Here is a 26,996-nt window from a genome sequence, read left to right as displayed (position 1 = left end):
CTTTGACTTGGAAAGGTTAGGTGCTGAGTGAGTTTGGGTAACTACGGGATCATTGTTTCATCCTCCTTAATCAGTGCTGGCCCTCTCCTTGAATAATGCTGCAGGTGGAAGAGTAGCCACAGATCCAGCAATCATTCTCACAGCCACATAGAACACGTAATTAATCTTTCAGAAAGTAGTTAGAGGCCCTTCTAAAGTAGCTGAACTACTCTAGACGCATTGCACACAATATTAAACCCCCTTAACAGGTAGATGATAGAACTACGCCCACTGATCATTCACAGACTTCTGCCAGGGGAAGGTTCACACTTACAGCATGCCTGGATGTCTCAGGTTCATTGTCCCCTTGAGCCACACAGGCACTGTAACAGCAAACTGCCTGGAAACCCCCTTGCCCTAGTCTCTTGGGCTTGTTGTTTTTGGCATATGTCATTGTGGAGATCTCAGATCAATAACTTTCCCAGTAGTGCTTCCTGAAAGGGGCAGGGGGTGCCATGCACTAGATGAGCAACTGAATGCAGTAAAATGGAAGGGGGGTTGAGTATCTTAGGGACCCTTCATTCAAATGATCCCCAAATTCGGACCACTAAGCCTATCTGAAGCACAGCAAATTTCAAGGCAAGCTGCATAAATCTATGGATTTTACAGCTCAGAGTACACTTTTTGAAAAGTAGTGTTCAGCCATAGCAGTAGCAGAGATCGCATTCTCCTCTCATCAGGAGGGCTTATACTGGAGCTCAGGTGTAGCTTCTAGCCTGTGACTAGCACAGCAGTGAGAGGGGGTAGGTGAGGGAAGGAGCCAGTGGCGGAGCTGCTCTGGCTTTTGTTAACATTACAAATGAATGTGAAGAGTGGTCTGACTGTACAGAATACTTCTCAGGCTGCAGTGTGTGTGGAGTAGGGGGCAGGTAATGGTTTGATGGGATTTCAGTGCCCGGCAGAGGTGAAACTAACTTATTCCAGCAGATAGCTCACTCCTTGCACTACCTCTTCTTTCAGCCTCTAACTACTGCGGAGATGAAGGAAGAGGGCGACGCATCAGGACCTTAATTGGGCCCTGGGTGATCGTTTCTTCCCACCACCCAACACAGATGTAATGAGGCTGAGTAGTGCCCATATAAGAAAAATTAAAACTACTGATTATTCCTCAAAAAAGGTTTTTAATGACTTTCGACTATAAAGGCAACATAGACAAAATAAGAAAAGCAAGAAAAAAGACCAACACTGAATAAGGATGAATATAAATGGCAAGTTATACTGAAGACAAGCACAAGTACATGTAAAGTTATTATTCATCAGCTACTTACTACTATTCTTAACACTATAGTATCGATACAACTTGATCAATTCAGCTTGAGCAACCAGACTTCTTTACTCCATAAACTTACCCTGCATTTGTCTGAAAACACATTACCCTTCAGTCGGCCGTTTTCCACACTGGCCAGGTATAGAGTGTCGAAAAGTGCATGTCCCTTCGGTTCAGAGGGTGTGGGTCAGGTTTCCCTTAGGACAGACACACACGCGGTCCCAGACCTTCATACTTTTTATCTGATCTGTCAGCCGTGTCTTAAAACAGGCCAACCAATTAGGGTCAGCTAAATCTTTAATGTGGGTAGCGTTGTCTCTTGGGCTGTATAATTTATGCTTACTTATATCCTTGTAGCCAGTTTTAAATGTGGGTTAGACAAGCTGTGACCCTGGAGTCACAACTTATCTCGCTTTATAGGAGTTAGCATAATGTGTTCTCTGGTTGCAGTGTGTTTTGACCACAAGTCTTAGCTTACGTCTGCAAAGCTTGCCCTTTTCACCTCTGCAAAGCGGAACTTTGAGGCCTAACCTGGACAAAACCTGTGTTCATTTTAAGCTTGGCAATAATTTTGTTCAGAGATTAATCACAACTACCATCTTAACTCTGAGAAATGAGTGGAGAGGTTCACTTCTCTCCTGGAGTTTGTCCATTGAGTGTCTTTACCATTTTCTGGTGACTAGTTGCCTGTTCACCAGATCACATTATGATTAAGTGAGGTGGCAGTTTTTCCTCCTGCTTCACAGCATGCCATCCACTGATACCCATTTATCATTTCTATGCAAAGTCACTAAGAGACACCTTCAGTCTCCTTTCTGATTTGCTGCTCCTCAGTCCTTCTGTCTTGTGCCAAGTATGGACTGGGATACCATTTCCGTATGTCCATCCATGGAGAACTCCTGCAATACTTCTCTTGTGTCTTTCTTCATAAGCTTTTTTTTTTTTTTTGCTCCCAATTTGCAACTCTTGACATAGAACTCTGATGTCTATGCACTGACCAGCATCTCTCAGCCAGAAATTCACCCACTCTCGCGACCTCACTGTAGTCCTTTCCGTAAGAGCAGTAGCCCCTGTCTGGTCTCTGATCCTCTAATTATAGCAGTCACACCTGAACCCCATTCTCTTTAGAGGCTAATTGTAGCTGCATGGATCTAGTTTCAGAGGCACTCTCAGAGAGTTGGTAAAGAAATTAAGGCCTAAGAGGTAGTTGCTAATTACCATGTACTCTAACAGCTGTGTTCTGCTCTGGGTTTCCTTCAGCTAATTGAGAGTTCCAGTGGGCCTCGGTCCTAATGAGCACAGTTTACTGAACTAGGTGCTGAAATGGACTAACCCAAACACACACCCCCGTTGGGGAAACGCCTCTTGAGGGCCAGATGCATGGGAAGGGAGGTGGGGGGGAATCTCACAAACAAGCTCAGCAATCTTCTTGCTTTAAAACAAAATGTCTGTTCTCATCTATTATCCCCTCATGTTCAAAGTACATTGCTTAGGTCTTGATGCCTCTGCAGTGACAAGCACAATCTTTGGGTCTCCTGTGGTACCCTTGCATACTCTGCAGCTCTCCAGCTGCAGCAGAAATGAGGACACTTAGTAGTGACTGACATTCTAGTAGCTGAGATCTCTAGACACTTCCAGTCTCTTAATAATGGTGGCTTGCTAGTCATCAACCACAAACTGAGTTGGAGAAGAAGAAAGAGGAGCAGAGGCAAGGACTGTGTCCCCACTGTCCCTTTAGGAAAGAGGCAGTGTAATGACTGGTACAGTACATCTACACTGCAGTGACACAGCTGCAGCTTCACCACTGTAGTGTGCACACTTACTACAGCAACAGAAGGGTTTTTTCTGTCACCATAGTATTTCCACCCCCTTGAGAAGCAGTAGCTAGGTAGAGGAAGAATTCCTCTGTTGACCTACAGATGTCTATGTTGGTGCTTAAGCTGGCTTAACTATGTATCTCAGGGTGAATTTTTCACACCACTTAGCAACGTAGCTAAACCTGTAGACCAGGCTTCTGAATGCAAACAAGCTAGTACTAACTCCAGAGCTGAAGGTCCAGCCACAATGCAAGGTAAAATGGAATTGGTTTCCTCTACAAAGCTCTCTCGCCAGCTTCTTGACCTTCAGGGCGCCCCCTTTCAGAGGGATCAGGGGTTGTGGCCAGACAACAGGAGACTGCTGGTTTTTCCTTACTGCTCCCACCTACCTTCCATTCCCTCAGGAGGGATCTGTAGGATTTGTACTGTTGGGGGAGGGGTTAGAATAGGCCAGTCAAAGCAGGATCAGCAGACACCTTGTATATCGGGATTACAAACACCTAAGCAAGCAAGCAACCAACCAACCAACCCAAAATTCTTATCCCTTTTAGCGCCAAATAAGAAATTCCTCCTCAGCTCACTTCAAGGTTCCAGAAAAAAGGTGACCTACCTTAGACCAAAGCACAATGGTCCCATGTGTCTTGGTTCAGTATGGCCCCAAGAGCACACAGCCCCTGCTTTGCCTTCAGCTGTCTGCTAGAGCTGCTTGTTCCCTTACTTTCTGGTCTCTTCCTCTTTCCTAAGAAATTCAGTAATTCTCCGCAGCTGGTCCCACTGCCCTTCTGTCTTCAGGGTGGGAGCCTATACAAGCTATCTCAGTGGTGAATTCATTGTTAGACTGGACCATAGCCAACAGCTCATCTGGTATTAAAATATAGCAGCAAATGAAGGCCATTAATTTAAAATTATTAACTTAAACAGCCCTAATACATTTGAACGAAGTCCCACAAATAACTTGCAGGCCGGTGAAGAGCAGTCTTCTGTTTTATCTTTCATTTGTGAGCTCAGTTTTAAAGTGCTAGACCAACAGTCTTGGAGAAAAAAAATTCCCTATCCTCAGAATGGACTAAGCTCCAGATTGCTAAACAAAAAGATCTCAACCCTGATCTGGAGGGGCCTTTTGAGGGGTGAAAGGATGGCTCATCCCATCTCTTCCCTGATCAACATGACTACAATTAATGCCACATGTTGCTTTTGTGATTGGATACTTGTCTCCTGGAAACTGGTCTGAAAAAACCACACTCATTTCACACAGGTCCCGACATCCACTAGCCAATAATGACTCTTGCTCACTATCAACCTGAGCTGGATTCATTAGCCTTTAGCCATTGTTAAACTTCACCAACCCCCTTCATGTGCTTGGGCCTGGGGATGGTTTGGGGAAAAAACCATAAAGGATCACAGAAATGTAGGGCTGGAAGGGAGCTCATGAGGTCATCAAGGCCAGCCTGCTGTGGGGGACGCAGGATGAAGTAAGCCTGGACCAGCTGTGACAGGTGTTTATCCAGCCTGTTCTTAAAAACCAATGATGGGGATTCCACAACCTCCCCTGGAAACCTGTTCCAGAGCTTAACAGCCCTAATGCTTCTAACAACCCATAGTAGTTGAAGACTTATCAGACACTCCCCCTTCAGTCTTCTTTTCTCAAAACTAAATGTGCCCAGTTTTTTTTAACCCTTCATCATCGGTCAGGTTTACTAAATCTTTTATCGTTATTGTAACTCTCCTCTGGGCTCCCTCCAGTTTATCTTTCCTAAGAAGTGGTGCCCAGAATTGGACACAGTGCTCCAACTGAGGCCCCACCACTGCTGAGTAGAGCAGGACACCTCCACTGTCTGTCTTACGACACTCCTGTTACTATACCCCAGCATGATATTAGCCTTTTTCACAACTTCACGTTGTAGACTCACAATTTGTGATCCATTGTAACCCCAGATCCTTTTCAGCAGTACTACTCCCTAGCCAGTTATTCCCCATTTTGTAGTTGTGCATTTGATTTTTCCTTCCTAAGTGAAGGTTTTTGCACTTATCTTTACTGAATTTCATCTTGTTGATTTCAGACCAATTCTTTGTGTCATGGTTATTTTGATTCTAATCCTGTCCTCCAAAGTGCTTGCAGCACCTCCTATCTTGGTGTCATCTGCAGATTTTATAAGCATCCTCTCCACTCTGTTATTCAAATCAGTAATGAAAATACTGACTAGTACCAGACTCAGGCCAGACCTTTCAAGGACCCATTAGATGCACCTTCCCAGTGTGACAGCAAGCCCTTAAGAACGACTCTTTGAGTACAGCCTTTCAACCAGGTCTGCACCCACCTTATCGTCATTTCCTTTAGACCATATTTCCCTAGGTTGCTTCTGAGAATGCCCTGTGGGACTGTGTCAGAGGCCTTATTAAAATCATGCTATATTACAGCTACTGCTTCCACCCTCTTCCCTAGTCCAGTAACCCTGTCAGAGAAAGAAATTAGGTTGCTTTGTTTCTGTAACACTTAAGCAGCATGATGTAGAATCTAGCAAAGTAAGGTAGTGATTAACTCCCTCCCTCACCTCTTCCGTGCCCTTTCGTCCCATGCAGGGGAGATAATGTGATTAATGTGAGAATCTGCAGGTTAATCTCTGCCTCCCCCACGTTAGTAAGAACACTCTGCTACCAAAAATAACTGACTGAAACCCTTAGCAGGACTGCCCCTGTGCCAGCTCCGGCTCTCCTCAGTGTGACCTGGGCCAGGGGTGCCCTCCTGTGCTGGGCACTGTGTACACGAACTCCCAGCTGCATGCACCAGGTCTCAGTGTAGTAACTGATAAGCTGTTGATGCCCATGTGAACATTTTTTTAGCTAATTAAGACTATAAGTGTCAGCAGTGGAGGGATTAAAAACTCTTGCACCCACCCCCTTGAAACAGTGTGCAGCATTTCATCTCTCCTCTCCTTTTGTCAGAAGTTATTTTAGGAAACTTTGAACTTGGGGAAATCTCTCAAATGTGGGATCTCTTCTGGAGATGCTCTGGCTCCAGTGAAACTGGAGCAGAAGAGCCATACTACCCTGCTCATGAGGTTGCAGCATAAGAGAGACATAAAAGAAATTACACAGGAAAATTTCTAGAAAGAGACATGCTCCTGATGTTCCAGGTGCCTTTGCCCATGGCAGAATGCTTTGACTTTGTAGTGAAAGTTTATCTGGTCAATCCACTAGCACGCTGTTCTGACTAGCATCTCTCATCTATACTCTCCTAGAAAGCACAGTTAATACGTATATTCCCATTTCACTGCTTCAAGCCAAGGTGGATAAAAATAGATTAAACTGATTTATTTAAATAAATATATTTTTTTAAAAATCAACCTATTAAAATTAGACAACCTACATTAAGGCCTAAATTTACTCTAATCTATTAAAATAAAAAAAGTCAATCTGTACATGTTTTCTGCCAAAATTTTAAAGAAAGTCAGCACTGAACTGCTGGAAGGTCACTGGCTAAGCAGCTGGAACCAGAGTTTGTTGAAGTGCTAAACCGGTTTTTGTCAGTAGTAACCTCTTCGACAGCGACAGACAATATTTTCTTCATTTCAGTTTATTCAACTTAGTTAGTTAACTTTGAAAGAACTAGTCATTGAAGAAACCAATGGGGAATTGAAAAAAGCAGGAAGGCTTTTTTCCTCTTCCAATCAGTGACTAAAAACTAGGTGTGAGAGCATAAGATCTACTAGTTCTAAAATCCTGAAAGACGTGATGACCAGAAACAATCACTTCAGTTCACAAACTACATATAATACTTGCTTTGTTTAACAAATTAGTTGGTTTTAAATGCAAAATATATTTTGATTTACCCCCCCAGCACATTTGAGGTAGTGTTATTTAATTTTAAAAAAAAAAAAAACCACCAATCATTTCTGCACATTTATTAAATTCCAATTTCCATCCAAATAGAGCTTGACACGAATCATAAATTAAATATCTAGTAAATAAGTATCATTCAGAATTTTAACATAATAAAAAAGTAAAAATTAAGAATCTGAATAAATGTATGTTAAGCTATCTGACTGCTTAAATAAATGTGTGTAGATACAATGTGTTGTCCTGGTAAGCAAAAAAATACCAAATTTAGTGTAAAGACTATATTTAGTTGCAAGTCCGCATGTTTTAATGGTTACCAATCAGTGAGAATCAATTTTCTTTAGGAAGATAATTGTGTTTTGCATTTGTATTTTTTTTTTTTAGTTAAAATCCATTTAAATCAAGGCTTCCTGCTTGCTGATTTAAATCATGATTATAATTGAGTGATTTAAATTGGTCTGATTTTTAAATCAGTCCACTCTGCTTCAAGCACCAGGAGAGGAGGTTTCTTCCTGTAAGAAGTTTATTCTTTAACAAGATTTCTTAGTACATAAAGGGATTTCAGTGATTTTTCTGGGGCGTAACCATCTTTCCTCACCAGGTTAATTCTGTCACTCTTAAGTCAACAGCACTTTTTTAGTGGGAAACTGATTTCACTCATTGGAGGGGGGAAGGACTTGTTGGCTGTCCTGGGATACCAAGGTTGTAGGATGGTGACACTTCTGATGGGGCACATTCTGTCCCCATTGAGGTTGATAGTGAAACTCCCATTTACTTCACTGCCACCATACCCTGGCTCAGAGTTTGTCTTGGAGAAATGTAGCTTGACGTGTACTGCCTTGATTTTGTTTGGCCAATCCCTACACATGACATTTCTCCGCTTGTCCGTATAACTTTTGAACACTGCATCAGATCAGTTCCAAGATTTCAGAGAGTGGAGCAGAATGAAGGGATGCAAGGAGCTCCCAATACATGCAGTGAGCTTGATCTACAGTTAGGGTTGCCAGTTTTGGTTGGATGTATTTCCAGAGATATCACGTGACAATCTTTAATTTCTGGATACCCCAGGACAATCCTGGAGGGCTGGGAACCCTGCCTACACCAGCAGTAAAGAGGGCCAGCCTCTAGTATTACTGGCCCAGCAAAGTGAGATCCTGCATTCAACATGACGGCATCTCTCTGTTGGGATGTAACTTTTGAACACCACCGCCAACCAATTTCAGAATGTCAGGGAATGCACTTGGCATCTGGTTAGTGCAGATATCAGCTTGTGGGAGGACTAGGCAGGTGTGTGCAATGAACTTGGCCTGCAGAAGCAACAAAGTGCATGACGTCTAGCAGTTAGTTACAAGTCAAACATGGAACGAAGGCATAGGAACTTTCTCCTGTTGCCAGTCTAGCCCCTTCGAAATTGACTCCCCATCTGTTCTGTAAGTCGCATGACCATAGCAATTAGCAGGCAGAGATGGACTCTAACATCCCTGAGAGTTAACATTCACAGCCAATAAGAAACAGTCTCTGCTCCTCTTGAGTTTCTCACTGTGTGTACAGCAAGGGGGATGTTTTTAATTGCCTCCAGCACAACAACTTGAGAAGCCTAAGATGCTTTCTCACTGTTAGTGAATTGAAGACAGTCATACCTGAGTGTGACATCCACACTGTTCCTCCTTTAGTCGGACATGCGTACGTACAGTTGAAAGTGTTTTTAAATGGGCCATGCTCATGAGCACATCATATGGAGCCTCTGGAAAATGTGCTTTCATGTCTTAATAGATACTCATCCAGCACACCATGGCAGACCCCTTTTAGGATGTAGCTACAGTATTTAAATATAGTGTGGTGTTATGCCTGGTTAAGTGACTGAGCTCAGAGACTGAACACAGTTTGGGCACGTATAAATAGCATGTGGCCAAGATTAATACATTGATTACCTGTGAATATGTTTTGGAGAAGAAAAACCACATTCTGAGGTCCAGAGCTGCTATAGCCAGTCCTGGATCAGTGACAAGAACATTGCTAGGCTGAGGGATGTGTGAGTTTCAAAGACCAATATTTCAGATTAATCAGGAGTGGAAACAAGTACTTAAATCTCTCTGCAGTGGTATCTATCTACAGTCAATTCCACCCATGGCCAGTTACCAAGTATCTGATCTCAGATATTCACTGTATTACCATTTTACTTTTCCCTTCCCAGTTGAATCTGTCTGTTTTTTTGTTTGTTTGTTTTTAAGCAACTACTGTTTTATGCTACTAGAAGCCATTGCATTATAGTAGATGAAAGCAAATTGGAATGACGGATTCCAATCGGTGTGAAGCCTTAATCCCCAGTTCTTACAATCTATCAGCAACTGGCAGGTGGTAATGGTGCAAGTGAAATGCAGGGAGGTGGGAAAGCAAGGTGAGCAGAAGAAGAGGATTTGAAAGGTCCTATGTCTCTCACTGTGTCAGGACTAGCCATTTTGGCCAGCCAGTGGCGAGGCTTTCAGGACATTACATTTTTCCAGGTACAGCCCCTAGACCAGTGAGTGAAACAATGGCAATATCTGATCTCTCTTTATTATTTTTTTTCCTAGGTTTATTTACCAGGGACCTACAATCTCCATTACTTACACGCACAGAGGGAAGCAGATGGTATTGAAGATCACCTGACAACAGGATCTCTGGCAATGGGAAGTTTTCCGTTTGTTTTGGGTTTTTTGGTCACGTGAGATTTCAGAAGAGCAGAATCTTTGCAGCCCATTTGGTTACAAGACTATTGAATGAGGTCCAGAAGAACGTCTCTTTCCCCACATCCCCACCCCTTTCCCCCACCGTTTCAGCCTTGTTATTCAACTAGAATGCTACAGGTTCTTCTGGGAAAGACCTGTGGCCTCTTACCACCACTGATTGCAATTAGAAGCTCTGCAAAGCATCCCCTCAACTGCTGACAAGTACCAAGGCTCAAAGTCAGGCTGTGCCCAAGTGTGTTTTTTAAAGTTAATATTCTTTATCTAGGGGAGAGACGCTCACTGGGCTTGCTCTGTAGTTGGGAGATTGTAGAAAAAGTGAGGTCTGTGAAGCCCCATGTTGGAAACAGTCATGTGGCTCAGAACCTGATGGCTCCTTAACAGGCAGGTGCTACCCAGGCTATACAGCAAGTGACACAGCAAAAATAACGAGACGGAAAAGAAATTGATTAGGCAAGATCAGTGCTGTAGTGGAAAGATCCTTGTCGTCCCCCCACCCAAATAAAAAAGTCATCTGTGGAATTTGGCAACTGAGAGCCTAATTCTGTAATGGGCCTGTGGAGTGGATGGGACAGGTTTTCAGGTGACCAACTGAACTGTAGGGTGGATGTATCTGACAAAAGCAGAAAGTAGCTGAAAGAAAGATCTGAAGTCACTTGTGCCAAACTTCAGCTGTGAAGGACTTGGCAGTATTGGAGGGAGGGGGCCCTGACAGCTAGTCCTCACTGTGTGGTTTCAAGGCTCCTGCAGAAGACTGTTTGCCCTTTGCATGGGAACTGTGGTCTACAAGGGGCAAAGAGCAGGCTGGCCAGGCTTGGGCACTTCCGGTTACGCATCAGCGGGATGTAGGGGGAAGGAGGTGGGAATCTCAAGCTAACAGTTAATACTTAGTTTCCTGGCCTGCAGTTGGAGCCGCACTGACATTCTGGGACTGACTCTGTGCGACAGTTTTAGTAGCGCTTTAGACCTTGCTCAGTGTAAAGCACAGCACCCTTGTTACCATGTGATTTCTTAAAACACGCTAGAAGTGTCTTCCCGAACAAACCCCTTACCAACCTCTGCTGGGATACTGGTCTAGGAGCCACTAGTTGTGCTTCCAGACTAAATCTCCCTCACCCAGGTACCTCCGTATTCCACTGTCACTTGGTAGGATGTAACTGGCTTCACAGTTAGAGAAGGGCCCTGCTGACCTAATCCTACAGGATCTGTAGCGTACTAACATGCCGGCTGGCTGTGCGGACACTTCAGTCTTATTTCTCTTCGTTGACATTTTTGTGCACCCACTTGCTACTTGTCTGTCTACTCAGTATGCTGCACCATCCCCTGACCGTGAATGAGAATGCAAGAACTCCATTAGGGCTAGATTAACGATGGTGTCTAGTTGGTTTTTTTTAAACCTGTAAGCCTGGACAGCTCTGCTGAGCTTGAGTGCAGTGAGCAGAGAAGATTGGGGTGGCCCCTCACCAGGAAGGTTGTGCTGTGCATTAGGGGAATAGCAGAGCAGTAGCGTATAGCTGTAGTTATGTGCTCCCCCCAGCTGATTGAACACCTTGTGTTTTGAAGGTTTCACACAGAGATAGTAACCAGCATAGCACAAGCCCAGGATTGGGACCCAGTCCCTCTTTCCTGCTCCCCCACTGAGATGCTTCTCTGTGCTGTGGAGAGCCACAGCCAGACCTTCAGTACCCTCACTTCTTCCCAAGATGGTTATTTGGGGTTAGGACGTTTGGGTTTGGTTATCCACAGAGGACTGTCTGGCTTTGTAACTCCTCCGTTCAGTTTGGTTAGGCTACGTTTGATTCCCAGCTTAGCAGGGGGCTGTTGTAGCAGCGTCTAAGCTGCCTCACCCCTCTGGACTAACGAAGGGGTGGATTTTCTCACTACTTGAAGCCTCTCATCAGTGACATGGTGCATTGAAACATAACACAGGCTTTCATGCTGTTCTGCCCCTTGTTTTTCCATCCCCCTTGCTGTTTTCCTGACCCATGTTCTTTAGAAGCAACCCAATACTCCTCCACTCCTGTTCACAAGAGAATTGCTCTTCCATGTGGCTGTCTACATCAGGCGGCCAGCTGCTTCCTGCAGGCAGAGGCTCTTTCCCCGAAGTCCAAGACTGTATTAACTACACCTGTCTTAGGATGAGAGTCTCAAGCTTGTATTTCAACCCTCTCTTTGGGCACTTCACCCATGCTAGCTGTGCATGGATGGGACAACTGACAGCAGAAGCCAGGCTAATAGCAGGGCTACTCAGTACAGCCTTTGCAACTGTTGGCTGCTATAGCTACATCCATGGCTAGAACTGACCTGCTCTTACTGTGTACGCTCACACATGCCTTCCCCGCCAAGAGGAAGCCCAAGGGGGATGTTATGGCACCAAAGGCAACTTCCAGGAGACTCCTAGGAGAGCTGCTTTGACCTAGCTCGTGCTTGTGTCAGAACTTTCCATTCAGCCTGCTTACCACCTCCAGTGATATTGAAGCCATCACCCACCAGAGGCTTCCAGTTCTGCTACTGCCTCAGAGGCTGTGCGTTCTCTCCAGCACTGCTGTATGTGGTGGGGAGGCAGATTTCAAACAGACAGAGTGCCACTTGCTTCAGGTCTTCACCTGCGGAGGAGGTACTAAGGAATCCTTTTCATTGGATATCCATGAGTGCCCCCTTCCCCTCTCTCTGGAAACTTCAGTGAAGACATGACTACTCCCTGACTTAAATGCACTGCTGGCAGAGCGTGTGGCTAGCCTCCTGGCTAGTGTAGTCACCCTCTCAGCCCTGCCATGACTTCCAGCCACCTTCAGCTCTCACATTTCCACTTCACCTTTTGTATTGCAGATGTGTTTTAAAACAGCTTGATGTTAGCTAGATAGACCGTAGTGCCTTATAGGATTTAGAAAACACTTCCAGGAAGAGTTTGGGGGCTGCTAGCCTTTGGCCAGTTGGGTCATTTCCCCTTTAGTTTCTGTCAGTCTAAATATGCTTCTCTCCTTTGGTTTCCCGCCGCTGGCGGCTTTGCTGCAGAGTGCTCTAAGGTCACGAGAGCAGTGAGGAAGTCATACCGGTTACAGGTGGTGGTGTCTCACCACACCTCACCTCTGGGCCCTGCCCAAACTCATCCTAGGGCAACAGCATCAAGAGAGGGATTAGTTCTAACCTGCAAGGACATAAAGCTTTCTGGGAAGGGGCATCTCTTTCCTCTTGCTTGACATCATGTGTCTGCCCAACTCCTCCACCTTACTGCTGCTGGCTGAAACATCTCACCCTTCGTATACATCTTTGGCATTGGGCTTTACAGCTGGGGTAATTCCAGCTTCTCGGAAAGGGGAGCTAAGCCGGAGGCTCAGGACTGCCTGGTCTCTGCAGCTCATATTCATACAAGAATGTCTCCTGATTTCTGACTGACCACGCTTGATACTGAACTTAAAAACTGACACTGGAGGGACAACTCTAGCTGTTCTGAGGTCTAACCCTAACCAGAGGGGGGAGAGTTGAGGGCTCCTACCAAGGAGGTTCCACTGATTTTGGGGCTCGCTCTCACGAGCCAGGTTTTTGCTAGAACAGATGACATGGCCCTGGCCATGTTATAGGATTGTATTAAAATTGTTTACTTCTAAATATTCTGTTTACAGTGGGGGTGAGGGGAACTAGCCACATTTCTGGAGAACTTTGAAATGCAGTAGCTGCACCAACCTGCAATGGAGGTCTGCATCTCCAGCATCACACCAATACTGGGTTGGCTGTAGTACCACAGCTGTATTCCATACGGAGAGGGGTGCTGAGATGAGCTCAATAGGCTGGTTAGAGAAGGAGTCAAACTAGCTTCCCCCGTGTTCTCCTGCTGCTGTGTTTAAGGTTCAGAGGGGCTAGTGACAGCTAGACAGTGTCCCCCTTTAGTCTTCCTTTACTCCTCAGGATCCAGCTCCTTAACATATCAGGAGGCTCCCAGAGCCTTTGTGGAGCAATAAGAGACTTCCACAAAGATGGTAACTTTTTTGTTAAATTCCTCGTTTGTGTAAATCTTCTCAATATGCAGTATCTACTCTGGGTTTAAGCCTGCCCAGGGACATGGTGCAGCTGCAAAGAGAACAGCCAGCTGCCATGGAGGCAAAACAATCCAAATATACTAAGTTTAATTTACAAAGGCCATAATAGTGGGGGGGACATTGCTGCTCTGTTTGGTTTCCTCCTCTAAACACACTGCCAAGGCATGTTAGGGAAAACCCTTCCCGGGGCTACTGGTGTTACTGTTGCTTTAAAGCCAATCTCCCTTTCCCTCTGGAGGTGGTTAGGTGCCCTTCAGTGACTTCTCTAGGAGATTAATCAAGCACTTACCCCATTCTTCAGCATCCACCCCCACATCATCTGTAGCTGGATCTGGACCATGCTGCTCAGATTCCCCTCAAGCTGTGTACTGCGTATTGCACCAGAGACAACCAACTTTCTTGGAGACACTGGTCTTTTTACTGAAGCAATTCAGATTTGAGGCTTGGCTGCAGTCCCCTGGAGCTGGACCTTGGGTTTCTTCTGATGCTTGGCAACACTAGTTTGTGTGGCTGGACAAAGCAAAGGGCTTGGCATTCAGATTTGTCCATTCCTTCCATGTTGCAAGCAATACATCTGGCCATAGTTCCTGGAAATCCTTGCATAGGCTGGTCTGTTCTCTACACTACAGTGCTAAATATTACCTATGTAAACTGGTGCCTGCTTACATTGTGCTGCCCGCTTCCACTGTAAACCTTTGACTGCAGTGTGAAATGACAGCCTGAAACAGCCAGTGACAAAGCAGTTACACCATTCCCCTCTAAGCATTGTCACACTTTTTGGAGTGTGGGGGGGGGGGAGGCAGGGTGAAAAGCACAGTAGGAAGTGGCCTCTAACTGCAAGGTGACAAATTCCATCTTCCTGCAGTTTGCCATCTCAATGCTTTTAACGCTGAGGTGTGGCTCCCAGGGGGATTTGTGGTAGGCTAGTTAATGCATCTTCTCTACTGAACTAGGTAGAGTGGGAAGGCTTAAACCCAGACACCAAACTAAAGTTACTTCATGATACTAGTTAATAAATCTGTATTTTTTGTTTTGCACAGAAGCTGGTAATCTAGGACCTATGTGTGAACTTTATATAAATATTTTTTGTACTTGGTTTACTTGGGTTGGTATGAGACGTATTTAAGTTCCTTGAACACTGTGGATACCCTGATGTGTATGAATGGCAGAGGCGCTGTAAATTAAGAGACGTTTGTGTGAATAAAGCAATTTGATGGGGTTGAAAAGCCATACTCAATTTGAAACGCGAGTTTTGTTTCTTTGTTTGCAGCCTTCCAGCTGCAATCTATTGTTAAGAGAAGGGAGTCCTTGGAACAGCAGCACACACCATGGTCTGAAAGAACAGCAGAGGCTGGGTCAGGCTGGTTCTTTGACTTCCCCTTAGGGAGTCTTCCAGCATCAAGCTCCAGCAGAGAAATGGGCAAGGAGTCCTTAAGACATGAAAGTAGCATCTCCCAGAGCTGTGAAATGAAAGCACCTGCAGCTCCTCTCTCCAGAGAATGGGGGTGGGGGGGTGCTGAGCTATCAGTCCCCTTGGCATTTAGAAAGAGAGGGAAAGGCAGGAGCCAGGCTACCCTTCTGCCTCTGTCCTGTTACAGCCACCTGTGCCATTGCAATTTCCAACCTCCCCACAGATCTTGATCTTGTCTTACAGCAAGGAGGGACATGAGCGTACAATATAGTGCTCATGGGAGAGCAAGCTGGGAAAAGGTTTTTCTATTGTAAGGAGCAAAAGGTGCAACCTGCAAATCAAAGAAACCCTAACTAAGGTGATGAGCACAGCCCAGGCTCCTGCAGGCTGCAGCTAGAGCTCTGGCTGAAACAGAAGCCTTGATCTTGGAAGTTTATTTCTGTTTCACTTCCAAGAGAGGGTCTCCTGCGCCAGGCTTGAGAAGGAGGCTGAAAGGCAGGGTCTTCAATTCTATCGCATCATTGGAAACGTTGGCAGACGGGTCAAGCTGCAGAGGGCAGGCAGAGCGTGAATGGGGCTGCAGCTAATGGTGCCAAGTTAACAACTAAAACTCGGAGGCTAAAATGGCTTGAGGTTGTGCTTGTTCACCTCCTGCGCCATTGCAGAGGGCATTGGGTTAAGCTAGCCACGACTTCCCACCCTGGGAGAGGCTTCAGGGCTTGTCTAACCTCCCTTGGGAAAGCACTCATCAGGCTGGGGCCATAAAGGTAACATCGCTTCTGCTGGGCATACTCTTGACCCCCCAAGAGCAGCTCTGACCTAAGCTGGTTTTATGTCAGGGATGCCCCTTCCAGTAGAGGTGACGAGCTGGACTCACCTGCTTAAGGACTCTCTGAAATAGGCTCTGCTGCTCCAGAGAGGTCCTGTCTCTTACCGAGACGGGCAGCAAAGGAGAGCATGAACACAGGAGAGGGCATGTTCCTCTAGTCAGAGCTACTTCAGGAGGCCAGTTTGCAGAGAAGCCCTTCCCGCTCCAAGTGTGGCTAGACATCCTGGCCCAGCAGCATGGCGTCCCTACTGCAATGGCGAGGTCACAGTCTGAGGATGCTCTCAAAGGTCACACCGCAAACAGAAGCTGAAGAAGATTCTCTTTACAGCTTAGTATCAGTCTGATGAGGTTGGAGGGGAAGTAGCCTGCCCCTGCGGTGGGGTGACTTGGTCTAATCATGGGAGGGGACTATCATTTGTAGTCTAACCCAGAGGATTCACAGCAGGGGGGAGTTTGACACATCTTTTTGCAGCATGTGTTCTCTACCTGCTCTGAAGCTACCATCCCTCTACGCTGTGTCCAAGAGGAATTAAAGTTCTGCTTCAGGTGCAGGGAAGTCAACATAAGTGGCTTCTTCTCATCCTGCCCACCCCTGTCCATGGGTGAATGAGACTAGCTAAAATGTAAATAGGACATCTTGGAACTGAACTCCTTGGGCCCAAGTCATCAGCCTGCACCTTGTGTCACTGTTTACAGCACACTGCATGATGATCCAGGAGCGGTTCCCATCTCTGTGCTGGTGCAAGCACATACTCCCTGAACCTTGTGTAAGTACCATGGGCCCCCGAGCTAGAGAACCTTCAGCAAACTGTGTAGCAGGACCCTCCGCAGACAGGCCGGGGGGGTGTCCATTTCGGTAACAGAAGTGCAGACAGCTGCCTGCCAGAGGCAGAGGGGCCAAGCTGGCCTATGTCCCAGAACTCCGCCTTCGACAGAGGGAGCTTAAAAGGATGGTATCCTACGAGATGCTGAACGCCCTCAGCTCCCACTGAGCCTGCCCCTGCCTGCTGCAGAGAAGAGAGCTCGTTTCTTCAGTTCCTGGAGCAGTGAACTCATATGCAAGAGGCCCAGCGGCTCCTCTGCTGGCCTTTTAAAATAGATGCCACCAAGGCTGGTTAGACCCAGCTGTGAGTATGTCTACACTACCCCCGGATTGGCAGGCAGCAAGCGATCCATCGCGTCTAGCCTAGATGCGATAATTGACCCCCGAGCGCTCTCCCATTGACTCCTGTACTCCACTGCTGTGAGAGGTGCAGGCGGAGTCGATGGGGCAGCGGCAGCAGTCAGCTCACCGCAGTAAAGACACTGTGGTGAGTAGGTCTAAGTACATCGACTTCAGCTATGTTATTCATGTAGCTGAAGTTGCGTAACTTCGATGGATCCCCCCTTGGGGTAGACCAGGCCTGACAGTGTGTGGAGAAAGAGTGTAATGGTTCAGCGCGCTTGGTTTCCTCTGCTGCTCCCAGATCAAGGTCAGCACAAAACCAGCCTCTTTTACACTTATTCTAAAATAAAAGCACAGCAATAGATGTGAGTAGCACCAAAGTGACGTGGTGGGGGGGGGAGCGGTTCCCATTTACATTCTGAAAGCTGTCTTGACTGTGTTCTATTAATAATCTCAAGTTTACTTATCACCTTTAAACTTGAATGAGCCCCAAGCACTTCACAAACCATATGGTGACTGCTGTTAAAAACAAACACCACACCACGCAGTCACTTTCCAGGGTGGATGTTTAACACACAGCAACGGTTCAGGACAGGGAGAGAGGATTACTGCAGCCACTCAAAACTGGAGGGAGGCAGGGGAGGGGGGTGTTCGGTGGGCAGATATTTGGACAAGGCACAGCTTGATATGCCTAGTCTCAGATCCTTCAAATATTGCTGGGATTTAACTTGATCTCAGATTTGGGAAAAGAAACATCATGGCAGGTTGGGCAAACTTTGTAGAGCAGACCCGTGCTCCCCAAGAGGAAAGCCAAGCAATAGGCCAAGTCTCCTGAAGTGTTGTTAGACTCCCACATAAAGGCACACTTGTCTAGTTGATGCTTTTTCCCCACCCCTGCTTGCTCAGACATTGAGGCTCAGGGCTAGACAGACAGTCCTTCCTCCACCCCACCCTGTCTTGGAGGAATCTGGTCTCCCAGCCTGACAGAAGATAAATCACAGCCCTCGCAACAAGTCCATTTCTTTCCCTGTGTTGTGTAACCTGGATGGAGTTTTAGAGCTGTCACTCCTGGCCTGTTACCAGAGTTTGGCAAGATCCTGCCCTTTTGGGGATAGGAGGTTAAGTCATCAATTGAAATATGCTAGACCACGGGTCTCCAAACTACAGCCCGCAGGCTGGATCCGGCCCAGGGCTTCCATTTGTCCGGCCCTCCAACCAACAGGGGAGAAGCGAACAGGGGGAGGGGCTGCCGGCAGCAGCTCACATGGGTTGGGGGGGGGGGAGCTCAGCTGAGCTGTGCGGAGGGGTCAGTGTCCCCCCAAAAGGGGAGCCAACTTAGGGCAGAGTTGCTGCTGCAGCCGAGCAGGCGCGGACCCCCGCCTTAGAGTAAACAGACAAGCCAGATGCTTAATTACATCTCCAATAAATGGAGTAAAGAAGATGGAAATTAACCATTTCATACTGGTTAAATTTTAACTACAGCACTAATAGAACCAAACAGTATTTGTAGGATACAAATGTGAGGTTTTTAGAAATAAAAACAGTGAAATGATTTTTAATGTATTGACAAATATTGTGTGTGATTTCACAGTACCCGCACTGATTAACTTGGATACCTGATTTAGAGTTTACTCCAACGCTGACGCAGTAGAGTAGTGTTGTTTAAGGGTTTTGCATGCATTTCTTTCACAGTCTGCGAAGCCCCTTCACAAATCCAATATGGCCCTCGTCTCAAAGTCTGGAGCCCCTGTGCTAGACCGAGTGCACACGCGTGCCCATGCCCACAGCCAGGGCCTGGGACGCTACCGTTATCAGACCTTGGAGAGCTGGTTCTTTAACAACTCCATTTTGTTCAGCACTTGTCATCCTGAAAGCTCACAAAGCCCAAACTGCGCATAGTACATGCAGCACCAGTGTTATGCGGCCAGCTCTGGGGTGGAAGCCCACAATCTGTATGCAGCATAGTAGCCGATTAGTCAAAACAGCTGCTGGCTGCTCCCTACAGCCCCAGGGCATTCTGGCCTTAGCTCAGCTTGTTTTTGTGCTTCACATTTCACCAGTTATTGAAATACGCTCAGTCTTGTGTTTTCTGGCCCATAGAAATCGCTTCTACCCCTAAGCCAGAGCCAGCCTCCTGCTTTCATTTTTTAATTAAAGTTTTAGATAACAGCTCTTGCTTTGCCATGTGGCTCTCTAAGGACAGAAGGATAATGGACTGAGTCAGGTAAATATTGGGGGAGGCGAGGAATTCTAATTAAAGGGACAGATCTGGAAACCACTGCTCACATGAGCCATCCCAGCCAAGGTTCAGGCGAGAATGGGTTAGAATCAGACCCTAAGATTTGAATACCGTGACCAGGTCAGCTTCTCTATCTATCACCTTGCTGATCATTCAGCGTAGCATCAAGCTAACATTACGGGGGGTTCCACTTAGAGAAATGCCCAGGATAGACCAGCCACCACATGCAGCCGACTGTGGCTTTTAGAGTCTTACCCCACGGCCCTGCCCTCCCCCCCATAGTCAGTGCAGTTGCCAGGGAAGGATGAAAAGCTGGGTCAGCTCAGCTGGGAATCCTGCAGTCCCAGAAAGTCCAGGTGGACTGAGGCTTACACACAAAGCCAACGCACTCAGGCCAGTGAGTCCCTGTAATGCTTTTTCCTGGCACACTCCATCACCTGTGGCATCAGGATAAAACTGCTGAGATGAGCAGCTTTGTTCTCTCCACACCAGGTACAATACAGGCCAAGGCAGGGAGCTTCCCAGCCATTCAACAAGGAGCTCACGGTAGCATTTCCCTGGAGCCGGGGGCCCTGTGGAGGTGAGGGGGGAGATCATGCAGTGGTGTGATGCTCCCCAAGGGGTGCTTCTGCTTTCCCTCCCCTCCCCCCAACAATCTGTTCATTAATAAGAGGGGGTGAGTGGTTTTCTGCACAGCCCCAGGAAAGCATTCGGCTCAAAGCCACAACAATGCACCCACCTAAACAGTTATGGCTTCAATAGCTACAAACAGACTGTTTACTCGGCAGAATCCCTCTGCTCCCTCCCCAGCAGCCAGACACAAGGGCCAGGAGGATTGAAACGGGAACAGAAGCAAGCGAAAGAGCCAGACACCCACTCCCAGGCATGGTAGGCACAGCCAAACCTGCGCATTGATCATATTGCCAGTGCCAGCTCTTGCACGATCACAGTGTCCTCTGGGAGGCGCTGGCTCCCGACAGCTTCACAAGTTCTAGCACAAAACCACAGTTCAGTCCAGAGGCGCCCGTCCTTCCATGCAGGGAGACTGGCCCAGACCATCAGCCGCTGCATTCGTGGCAGGCCCAGAGCCGCAACCTTCTCCCTGCACTAGGAGAGGGACTGGTCCAAAGTTACAATCCTCCACCCACAGAGACTAGGCTTGCAGCGCTATAGGAGCTCTCCTGTGGGGCTCTTAGAGAATCAGAGCAACATCCATGAGTTTAGTCTCACTCCCTTCCAGCAGTGTGTTTGTGCCGAGGTTAGCAGTGAGGGGCCACAATTTTAAGCATGTGTGAAACCAGGTGCATGCACCTTAATGCAAAAAGTCCAGTGCCGCAGGCAGGGATACACCATGCAGCATATGCACCTCTGACCCGTGCACTCAGAGACAAGCAAGTTGCATGTGAGAAGTGTAGATGCACTTTTAAATAAAGGTCACAAAGCAAGTCTGTGGTAAAGCTAGAAATAACACCCAGGAGTCCGGATTTTGGACCCATTCTCACCACTAGAGCCGCCCATCCATTCTTTCCGAGTGATGCAGCAGCTATACAGGGAGGGACTGGTCTTGAACCAGCACCTCCATCTCGGGCTAGAATGCTGGAGATCGAGTCACACACTAGTCAGTGGCTAGTCTGAGGTTTGCTGTGGTATGAACCGTTCTGGAATTGCTGCCACAGACCGGCACAGGACAACTCCCCAACAGCCAGGCCAAGAGGAGAGAAGCATCCTGGCCAGTGAATGCAGTTTTCAACTGGCAGCGCAGCAACAGTCAGGACTGAAGGTAACATCCAAGTTGATAGGACTTTAGGGCCAGAAGGGACCGTTACGATCCTCTAACCTGACTTCCTGTATAACACGGCAGAGAATTTCACCCAGGGGGTGTCTGCTCTGCAATCAGATGTGCAATTGCAGCATGTGGAGCTGCACCTCAGCTTGGTGAATCCGGCTAGCTATGGCAGCACACACTGCAGCACCACCTAGCTTCCCAAGGGCCCAGGGCAGGTTATACCACCTGCATTGCCATGGCTTCACGGCTGTTGGTAGCCACGCTAGCTAGATTAGAGCCATTGAGGGTCTGCCTACCTGCTGCAGTCACACACCACGACTGCAGTGTAGACAGACCCTAAGTGAAGTGAAAGGGGTGAAACCCTCCATGTAATGAAGACACCAGAGGGAGTCGTGTTTTGGGTGGACAGAGGCAGGGCAGGTCACCCAGCAGGCCCGTGGCAGAGATGAAAACAAACCCCTCCCCAGTCCCAATCTGATGCTCTGCCATTGGAAAGGCCCAGACACAGTCAGCTGCCCCTCACAGCAAGTGCCAAATAACCCCCGCGACAGACGAGCTCTCAGATACCACAGGGACGCTCAGTCGGTGGCTTTTCAGGGCCAGTAGGCTCAGACCATTGTAGTTAGTGAGGGCAGTGCCCTGCGCCCCACTCCACCCCCCAAAGAGATCCTAATGTCAGCTACAGGCAAACCCAGGTTCCTCTGCAGGGACCAGACCAGGCAGCATGCTTGGCTATCCAGGTTAGCAGGCGGCAGGCCTCAGAGCCCCAGAGAGGGAAGGAGCCACATGACGCAGCTCGAGCACTTGCATAACAGCTGACAGCAGCTAGAGATAGAGCCGCCTTATGTAATCGGGCCCCAGCACGATCCCAGAGACCCCTGCGGTTTTGTTTTGAACATGCTTCCTACCCACTCCCCCACCCTGCCCCGGGGAACTGAAACGGCCCAGAGAACGCAAACCCCCGAACAGACCCCATCACCATTGTCCTCCGTAATCGCGTCTGACACTGATCTAAAACGGATTCATTCAGCCCGACTAGGCCTGAATGGGCCTTGTCAGCCCCAGTGAGGTGCAGAGAGAGACACGGCTCAGGCACGGAGCTGAGCGAGCTTAATCGAGCAGCACTCGCACCAGGGCTGCACATGCATTTGCACGACTCCGAGGGGAGCTGCCCTGCTCACCTGGGGAATGGGGCGGGAGTTAAACCTGCCCAATGGATCTCCACGGAGCCCCTTGGGCTGTAAGAAGGTGCCACCTACCAGTCCATTCCACCCTGCTGACCTACGACAGCCTGGGCCATCTCAGTGCTGAATGCACCGGGTTAGCAGCCTGCACACTCAGCACCACCACTCGGCACGGCTGGATCACAGAGCCCGTCCTGATCTACTTGAACTGCTACAATCCACCCCAACCACGCAGGGCTTCAGCCATCACCAGGCTGCAGCCCATGACTCTGTGGAACCTCACGCTAGAAGCGGAGGAAAAACAAATATAATCAAATCCACAAGCCCTCCCGTTGCCCCCCAACACTAGAACAAAATGGAAAATCGCCAGTACTTCTTAGCAGCACAGAGCCCATGACACAGCTGAAGAGTTTTGGAATTACCCACTACAGGGCATCGGTGCACACCGCCAGCTCGTGGCACTGTTGGCCATATGAATGATGTGAACGTGGTGTTTGGGAAGGGTGGAGCTCTTCCATTGCCAGCCATGCATCCACCCAGGCGCTGCTGCTGAGAGTTCAGAACCATTCCCATGTGCTGTACTCACACCGCACAAGGCCAGGCTCTCCGTCTAGAGCTGGGATCAGTCCCTAACTCCCACTTGCCAGCAGAACCTTTCCCAAATCCTCCTCTGTTGCCCTATTCCCCCTGGCTGTCTGACTGAGCAGAATTACCAAGGAGAGACTCTCCTGAAGCCTCTGTGCATTGTCCCCTGGGATAGGATGGTGCCAGCTGAGCTAATTGCATCCGATGCTTTTCCTGCATCACACAGCCAGAGAAATGTCAGAAAAAAAGTTAAAGCAAATGGTGCTAAAGGGAAAACAAAAACATTCTTTGCTTCCTGGGGAGGAGTATGGGAGCCGAGGCCTCCTGTGACGCACACGCAAGCACACACCAGCACCCAGGTGCAGCCAAATAGGTGGGAAAGGGGGAAATCAGAATTAAAACCTAGAACTGCTCTACACACCAGGTGTTGGCCAATGGCATCTGAAGTAGTAGCCTTCCTTGGTCCATGTAGCACAGAGGACTAGAGGGAAGAGACTCCAGACACAGCCAGCGAGGATCAAGAAACAGGATGGAGAGGGAAATGCACGTTGAGCTGCATAGTGTCCACAGATTTACTACAGCCTGGCATCATCACTGGCAAAAGTCGGCAGTGGCTCTGCCTCAGTGTCAAAGACCAAGTCTGACTTGCCAGGAGCTCGATTTCCCCAAAGGACGTTGGAGTGCGAGGACCTAGCAATGCAATGACCTAACCCAGCTTTTGCAGAGGTAAACAAACCCTCAGATGAGCATTTCACTTCCTCCCACCTCTCCCCCACGTGGACTGAAGACAACGCCTGGGTACGCCACACCACGTTCTGACACCTGTTCCTCTGAGAGGGCTCCTCTCTGTCATTTTCCATTGCGTGCAGGGGAGGAAGCAGAAGCTTCATGCCCTGAGCAGGACAACCACGCAGATCACATGTGGACTGGCGGCTAGAGGTGGAACGGAACTGAGTTCCTAGATTTTGAATACCAGCTGAGCCATGGGAATTCTTTCAGTTGGCACACTGGTAAAAGTGGCCGCGGAGCCGGGTCTGTCTGAGAGCCAGAGGTTGCATCCAAGCTGAGCTCTCTGGATACACAGATTCCACCCTCATGGGGGCTGATGCCTCAGCATTGCAAAGCTCTAGCACAGCGGCTTGCAAGCTGTGGTCAACCGTGGTCCCTGGAGCACCGGCTGGTGAGCCACAGAGAGCTGGCCGGTCACATGGTGCTGGCTCCTCATTTGCAGCTACGAAATGGCATTAGAAGAGCTAGAAATACATTAAATGCTTCCACCACACTTTGCCCCAGGGCTGACATTCAATTTCCAGTGTGCAGAAGGGGTCTGCGTGGTGGGGAATGGGAGCGATCCCTTCGCATGCCGACCGCACCATGCAATAGCACGAGATCCCCTGCTGTCGCTCCCCAGCTCTAGCACCAGCACCTAAGAACAAAAGCCCACAGCTTTGCCACTCGTAGGAACTGCTCATTAAACGCTTCCCATGAGTGTAAGAGCTGGTACATGCAGCGCTGCCCAGAGGATTCAGGGAGCCTGGGACAAAGCGGGGGAGCTGCAGCACTCGTACGCACCCGGCGGCAGTCCGGGTCTTCAGCAGCATTTCGGCAGTGGGGGGCCCTTCAGTCGCTCCGTGTCTTCGGCAGCACTGAAGGGCCCCCCCGCTGCCAAAATGCTGCTGGGCCAGGGCTCGCGGGGCCCGGGACAAATTGCCCCACTTGCCCCCCCTCTGGGTGGCCCTGGGTACATGCCACGGCCCTCTAGCCAATGGCCTGTCTGCTCCAGCGCATGCGCACACGGAAGCGTGGCCGGGGCTGGCTGGAAGTGTAGAGAGAACAAACCCCTACAGATGGTTTTGGAGCTGGAGTAGCAGGGGCAGGTGTTTTTGGAGGAGTGAGAGCAGAGTTTTCTTCTCATTGTCAAATGGAAAACCCGCCCCAGCACCGACCAGTCTGCAAGCCCATGGAATTGTCACACCCTCCAAGGAGGGGGACTGTCCCACAAGCGAGGTCTCTTCATGCCACAGCTGAGGGCCTGGCTATTTGGGCCACTGGTTTTTGTAGCTGTATTTGATTGAATGCAGCGAAGTCACAGCCCTGACAGTGCCATGGCTTCCCCACCACACTGGTGGGACTAGGAACCAGACAGAGATAATGCAGTCATCTTCTCCCTGAGGCTTGGCCGAGTGCCCTCCCCCAGTCTTACTGCTTTGTTCTCTCATGTATTGTTCCTCCCTGTCCTCCTGGAGAAGCAGACCAGGAGCCTGCGTGCCCTCCATTAGTGAATGGATGGGGCTCTACACTGCCCGGATGCTCCCATCTCTACTCAGACGCAGCTCGGGGGAGATGCTGCAAAGCTTGTCTTCAGACAGTAACATGAAAAATCCCCAACCCCACCATTGCTCCAATGGCCGGGGCAAGCTTCTGGTTCCTCCTGAGCACGGGGAATCACAACCCTGCAGTGCGCCTTCCCGGGCTCCGAGTTGGGTTCCTTCGGTTCAGCTCTTTCTTAAGAGAAGAAGAGAGCCGAGAAAAAGCTTCCCAAGGGCTTTATTTGCTGGCTAGTTTTGCTTTCCCTTGGTGGGAAGGTAACTGCTCTCTCTGGGCGAGACGGGAGCGATTGCAATCCCAGCTTTGGGAAAGGCGTTTAGAGGGAAGAGGAAATTCATGCACCAATACATCTCATCCCTGACCGGGGAATATCACCCCTTCTAGGCTGCACTGGAAAGCTTCCCCATCCCCCAGCCTAAGGGCACCCCCCTACTCAAGGGCACCATGGGATCTTGTGCCATTTCAGTTTACTTAGGTCCTGGCCTTCTCCAACTGGCCAGCCTACAGGACTCACCTCTACCCCCATAAGAAGCGGACGCTGTTTCTACATCACTTCCGCTGTCAACCTCACCAGCTCCTGCACGCAGGGATCCCCAACCCTGATGTGGAGGAATCCTCAGCTCCAGGGAGGCACATGGAATTCACCCTCCCTGCCAGCTTGTTCTCAGCTGGTCTCGACCTGCTTGACCCAAGCCTCCCCCTGGAGGAATTCCCGTCCCCGGGGGCAAAAGGGCCCAACGATCTCCACCTTTGTCCAGCTCTTAACTTCTCTCTGCTCCACTTTAGACCAGCTGAGACTACACCGTCCCCATGCCCCTTTATTACTGAGGAGCCTCTCCCAGGGACCCCAGCCCTGACCTGGGTGGACCATGCTTTCCAAGGGCAAGAGGGGGATTCATTCAGCACAGCTGGTCATTTAGCCCTGTACAACCCCTGCCCTGATCGGCAGGTGAAATCTCCTTCCCTCATTTCTCTCTTTCCATAGAACATGCTCTGTTAGACTCAAGGGGGAGCAGGTTTCCTTTCAAGCCAAGCCTTTTGAAAGAGGGAATAGAGTCCTTCAGTCCTGAGCTTTGCTCAAAATTGCTCCATCGACAGACCAGGCCTTGAGATAAGATAAGGAAGCTCCAGTTCAGCTGGCTCTCCCCCACCCCCCCAGTGACTTTTTCCCCTTCAATCAATGGCCTTTTTTCTAAATTGATTATTTTTGGGGAAAGAACCAAGCTTATCAATGAAATAAAATGAAAACAATGTAGCAGTTTTAAATTCCATCCCCTCCCTGTTACCAGTTTGCTGCTAATACGATTGAGTGACTGGGGACCAGGATGATTCCCATGATTCCTTTTGCTGCTCTAACTTGTGGAGAATTCCTCAATCCTCAGCTTTAAGAGTCAGTCACAAACCCTCCAAACTTCCCAAAACAAGCCCCTGCCCGGCACACCTGGGAAGAGGATGAGAGAATGAACAAACCACGCAATGGATGGGAATCACGTCGCTCCCTGCACTAGTGAAAGGTGCTCAGCACTATAGCTATGAGTGGTAAGGACCCTTCAGAAAACAGAGCAGGAAAGAGAATCCTCTGGCTATTGTCCACCTGCCACGTTCACTGGCAAAATGGAAAAGGAAACAAAGGGGAGAGGAGGTAAAATTGGAAATAAGATTTTGTGGGGATTTGTTTAAGTGCTAATGGCTCCATGTGGAAACAACAGAAGAACCATCATTTCTAACTTTGTCTTCTGACCAACT

At 48.5% G+C, this 26,996-nt stretch overlaps 2 protein-coding genes across 12 annotated transcripts in view; one reads left to right on the top strand and one right to left on the bottom strand.

The window, feature by feature from the left end:
* STK35 (serine/threonine kinase 35) overlaps positions 1 to 14,960 on the top strand; it is a 32,478-nt gene extending 17,518 nt beyond the window's left edge. The window contains exon 4 of one of the 2 annotated variants that reach the window (XM_039498496.1): positions 9,534 to 14,960. The gene's annotated coding sequence lies outside the window, so the exon portion shown is untranslated. Of the gene's footprint in view, positions 1 to 999; positions 1,632 to 9,533 lie in introns of those variants that run through there. The other variant, XM_039498497.1, reaches the window with a different exon arrangement.
* Positions 1 to 26,996, bottom strand: part of PDYN (prodynorphin) — a 98,659-nt gene that overhangs the window by 48,678 nt on the left and 22,985 nt on the right. The window contains exon 6 of one of the 10 annotated variants that reach the window (XR_005587842.1): positions 15,016 to 15,681. The exons of 8 other annotated variants lie outside the window; for them this stretch is intronic. The gene's annotated coding sequence lies outside the window, so the exon portion shown is untranslated. Of the gene's footprint in view, positions 1 to 15,015; positions 15,682 to 19,856; positions 19,940 to 26,996 lie in introns of those variants that run through there. One more of the 10 variants, XR_005587843.1, reaches the window with a different exon arrangement.

Source organism: Mauremys reevesii, linkage group 13, assembly GCF_016161935.1.
Source record: "Mauremys reevesii isolate NIE-2019 linkage group 13, ASM1616193v1, whole genome shotgun sequence".
Classification (NCBI taxonomy): domain Eukaryota; kingdom Metazoa; phylum Chordata; order Testudines; family Geoemydidae; genus Mauremys; species Mauremys reevesii.
The sequence above is the reverse complement of the archived record's forward strand: the minus strand, read 5'-3'. Positions and strand labels throughout refer to the sequence as shown.